Genomic DNA, 5,563 nt, shown 5'->3' on the forward strand with positions numbered 1-5,563 from the left:
ATAATCCGTAATCCAACAAAAAGTCCAAGGAGAAAAGGGCAGGCAAGAGCCAAAACTACTTAACTAATCATACTGAACAGGAAAAAAAGACAAAGACTCCAGCCACTTACAAAATAAATCAGGAAGTAGAACTCACAAAGACACACAAGGGGGACATTAACTAAATAAAAGAGAGCACAGAAACAAATGAACAACTGACAAAACATTAGACCAGTGGCCTGCACTACGAAGGGAGTTCAACCTACACAGAGTTAACTCGGGGTTATCTGGCAAACTCAGGGTTGACAAACTCTGACTGCCTACTCTGGAGTTAAACGGTACTGCGAAGGTGGATCAGATGTTGGTTAGTTGAGTCGGTGTTAACTTATTGGAGTCAGTGCGCGTTCGCATAAAAGATGTGTGTTCGAAAGTGTTTTTTCGCAACGCGCATGCTCCGTAGTTTCTCCAGAGGAACGCACATTGGCAGTGTCAGGAAATTATCAATGTAAAGACAAGTTAACGGCTAAATCTAATAAATATGTAGCCTAATTATCTTCAGTGTTCTTATTGTAGTTCAGATCTCTATCCTGTATTTTATGGGCTCTTCTTTTATGTGCAATATGATTAAGATGTAAAGGTCCAGCTGCACATAAGGTCCATTGTAATAGAAAAAAAAGGAGCCAGCGGAGAGGGGGAATAATCTGAGACAGAATTTAATTTCCAAGATTGATCTACAAGTAAAAAACTTCAATATTCTGACATTAGTCACACATTTATGAGAGAAACTTCACTTTGCAAGGCTGCAACATCACACACACACACACACACACACACACACACACACTATTATGCATGCACTGGAAAGTTATATTTGCAATCGGATTTAGCGGTGAAGAAATACTCCTGAGTTTAACCCAAAACCATGCACCTTAGAGACTTAGCCTTGGATTGGGTGTATTCAGAAGAAATGATTGAAGTGATTTTCGATTTTTTATGACATTAATTTCAGGGAATTTTCCTGAATTAATTTCAGGGATTTTTCTTCTTGAAAATTTCACACTTTCATCAAGGATTTTCTTTTCTCAGTTATTAACCCCGACCCTGGCTCCATATTTTTTGGACACGTAAAATAATCTAAATATGTGAAAATTCAATTATAGAATTGACTTCAGATGGGCTACATCTAAGAAACTATCCTGTTAATTAATTAAGATACCCCTCTAAAATCACAGAGGCTGCAGGGCTCGCTGTCTGAACGTAATGTGTTCAGAACTTCATTGCAACCAAAGTGGAACAAATCAGCATGAAATCTAAACATTTTATGAAGTGGTGTATTAATATCTTTCTTCTCATCATTATCACTGAGTACAGATGTGGTGTGTAGTCCACGTGCAGGGTAACCTCGAGTTAAACATGAACAAAACCTGCTCAGTTTAGAGATGCAGCATATATTGCCATGGGAACAGACCTCGGTCAATACCTATCCACCTTTTGTAATTCGGGTTAACCGGGAAGTTACACCCAACGTCATGAAGTTACTCCTGAAGGTACCTGGATAAGCCGGTTACGCCGCTTTGTAGTACAGGACAGTCTCTTGTCTGACATTTGAAGCCGTGTTTGTCCTTCCTGCTGTTTTAACGCAACAAAGTTCATTTTCTTGAAATGGCTGATATTTCACTTTTTGAAAGCATTTGTTGAAAATGTTCTGAAAAATAACTTGCAACAAATGTTAACTAACAAATGAAAATGATTTAAGCAAGGTTTATTTGCACAAAAAGAAAGCATGCAATGCAGTTAAAATATAGAAGAAACAAATGTACACTGTCCCAAAAACCTTTCTTAAGCTTAAAAAACAAGCTATTGATTATAAAGTGACCCAAAAACATTCTGCACCAATCACTAACTTCTTTTTGGCCAAGTTTTCTGTTCTGTCCCTGTGAATGGGACAAAAAAGGAGGGAGGACTAAATCATTCCTGCAAGTGTGCTGACTCAGCAGGGATGACATTACATGAGAAAAGTTGATCTACAGGAGAAACCGATCTGAAAGCAACACAGATCTGAGTGATCTGCCTGAGAGCTGCACTGATTTAGATTCTGTTAGAGGTTTGGAGTTTGAATTGTCACCTGCCACTAAAATGTTGTGTTTCTCTTTACATGATTAAAACATTTCACCATAAAATGCAGAAATTGGGTCAGAAAAATTCACCAGAATGCAGGAAATTAACTCTTTAATGCTACCGGAGTCTGGGGTTATAGATAACTCTATTCCATAACTGGTCTACAAGATTACCTGAAGATGCTAATGACAGTTAAAACACACAACTTGATGTGGCTCATTGAGAAAACAGAGGGAGGGGAGGGATGGAAGGAGGTGCGGGGGGTGGAGCACATTCCTCAATTCACCCTGCACAGCCTATGCTACACCAGAAAGAGAGAGGACAGAGAAGAAGAGACACAGACTCTAGAAGGATTAAAGTTTTAAGACTCACAAGTTTAAGACTAGGCTACAGCTTTGGAGTTATAATGATGGCAAGTTTGTAAGACAAAGCACTAGCAAAGATTTTATTTTGGAGCTCACTCTTATTTTGCTGCATGCTGTTGAAGATAATTTAAAAATCTGTTTAATTTTAACTCACCGTTATACCATTTTACTGCTTTACTGTCATTATTTCAATTTATTCTTCACTTGTTTAATAATAAAGACCGACTTGATTCCAAAGAAACCTCCTACTGATCCTTTGCTGGCCCCGGAGATTCCTCCTTTACTTATAACTCACTGCTATACTTTTTTAATGATAAATTTATTGCCATAAACACCTACTAGTTAATTCATTCAAGTTTTATTACTTAATAAAGTCTTTAAGTCAATGAAAAACCTCCAATTATCAGTCAAAAACACACAATGGAAGGATGTACACAACCCTCTTATCAGTTACATACAGACATCCGGTGGGGGGGCGGGACCGGAAATAGTTGTCAAAAATGAGTTTGATGGAATGTCATGTATATTTCTCTCTATGGATGTTAAAATCACCAACAATAACCACACAGTAAAAGTCAACACAGATTATAGACAGCAGTTCACCAAAGTCATCAAAAAGGTTTGCACAGTATTTAGGGGGCCTGTAGATATTTAGAAAAATAGCAAGAGAAGAAGAATTCAGCTGAAGAGCCACATATTCAAAAGAAGCAAAATTCCCATAAGACATCTTTTTGCATTGGAGGGAGTCATTAAACAAAATGGCAGCTCCACCTCCTCTCTTATGCACTCTAGCCTCACTCATAAAACTGAAGCTGGGAGGGGTAGACTCGATAAGGACAGCTGCACTGTTATCTTGGTCCAACCAAGTTTCAGTTAAAAACATGAAATTAAGATTGTGAGTTATTATAAAATCATTGATTAAAAATGTTTTTCCTGCCAAAGACCTAACGTTAAATTTAGTGTGTTAAAAACATTATCTGGCCCACTTTTTTCGACAGGCTGCGGCTGACGAGGAATTAATACTAAACTCGCAGGATATGTTGAGTGCTTCCTGTTTAACACATTCACCGTGCTTTTTCTGTTACCTGTCAAGACACAACACTGACAGAAGGACTTTTTTGTGAATTTTTGCAACAAGCAATAAAATGCATTAGCCTCTGTCTGAAAGCTTTTTACCGGAAGACGGATTCAACAAACGGAAAATATAAAACACGACCTCGGAGTGAAAAGGCCTTACACGTGGGGACGCAACGGGAGGTCGTATTTCTCTTTAAACCAACAGTTTGGGACCCGGTGTCAGAGGCCTCAGCAGAAGCTGTCAGGAGGCAAAGAAGAGAGAAAAGTTCCCTTCAGATGAGAGAAGAAGCTGCAACACGACGAGCTCCCAAAGCGAAAGTAAAGTTCAGAGAGGAAGGAAACGGAGTGAAGAGGTTCAGTTTGGAGGAGGCGTAGCAAAATGTTTTCTTCAACAGAAACGGTGGTTCCCTGAACAAGCACTGCATTTTCCTGGCTTTTTAACTCCGTTGTGTTTACAAACTTGTTGCAGCTGATTTGGTAACACCTGAGACACGCCCACCAAACGGGAACAAACATACCTCGAAGCCCGTTGCAGAACGTTGCGCAACGTTGCAAGGAAACAATCAGAAAACGTTGCAGATTGAACTCGCCCCTGGACTGTGGGTTTTCTCCGGGTCCACAAGGGCCCCATTTTCTCTGGCCCAATCCCAATGTCCCCCCTCACAGACCCACAGTCCGTGAGAGCTCAGGGCCGTCCCGCTGTCAACTTGTCAAGTGCGCGAGGGCTCTCTCGCCGACATTTTGAGCCCTTTATAGACCCTTTTCGTAAGTCTGCATTTCTGCAGACTTTGGCCAGAGGGAATTGCTCACAGTTCATAGCGGTATGATGTGAAACACGGGGGTAACTAGGAGAAGCGGAAGCGAGAGAAATATGACGGCAAATCCGCGTTATAAGAGAAGAAGAAAACAGTAAACAAACAAGAATCAACACCTACGCTGATGTTAACATTGTTGAAAGTGTTCTTAAATGAAGATGCTGCATAGAACACATGAAGTCAGAGGAAAGCAGTCACCTCATTACAAACTTAGTTTATTCAACTATTAATTTTAGTTTTTGCTTAATGATGCTGTTTGACCATCAACAGTGTATTGATTATTTACAAATATATCCTCCACTCTGCAGGGCGAGAGCCTGCAGGACTTAAAAATAAGGCGAACACACAAAATAAAAAGTGTGCAACGTGTTTCAGTGTCGTCAAGGTAACGTGATAAAGTGGCAAAGTGCTGTCCCGTTCCTGTTCACAGCATTTTGAGCCCTCACAGCCTCTTAAACTCAATCACTTTCCAAGTGACGTCAGTAAAGTCTGTGACGGTTCAGGGCTCAGGGTTTAGGGGGGGGACACTGGGATTGGGCCTCTCATTCTTCGTCGTCTTCTTCTCTGGGTTTTATGGCGGTTGCAACCAACTTGTTCAGATGCATACCGCCACCTACTGTACCTACTTACTGTGCGTAATATCAAGGTTTTAGAACTTCAGGTTACAGGTTCACTGAACCAAAAAGGTAAATAAATAAAGAGAAAACAAGTATCCACGAAATATCCACAGAGGAACATTACCCCATACAGTAGCTGGTCCGTATTCTATGTTATTTAATCCATATTCTTCTGCTACTGCATTAATATTCCAGCCAAATCCTTTACCTTTCAGTTGTTGTGTATATTCCCAACAGTCACACAGAACCTTTGTTGCAGGTTGTTCCTCTCCAGATCCTTTTAACTTGACCCAATATGCTAAAGACAACTTAGAACGTCTCAAATATAATGGCAATTCATCAGCTTCTACCAGCAGTGCATTAGTAGGTGTTGTTTTCACTGCACCTATGCTGAGTCTTAGAGCTCTGAACTGTATTCTATCTAGTTTTTCTAAAATACTCTTGGCTGCTGCTCCACATACCATACAATCATAATCAATAGACGATCGTATTACGGCCCTATAAATATCTAGTAGTGATTGTTTATCTGCTCCCCATTGGTAACCAGAAACTGACCTCATGAGATTCAGTACCTTTTTACATTTTGTTTCAA

The sequence above is a fragment of the Micropterus dolomieu genome, linkage group LG12, assembly GCF_021292245.1.
Source record: "Micropterus dolomieu isolate WLL.071019.BEF.003 ecotype Adirondacks linkage group LG12, ASM2129224v1, whole genome shotgun sequence".
NCBI classification, from domain to species: domain Eukaryota; kingdom Metazoa; phylum Chordata; class Actinopteri; order Centrarchiformes; family Centrarchidae; genus Micropterus; species Micropterus dolomieu.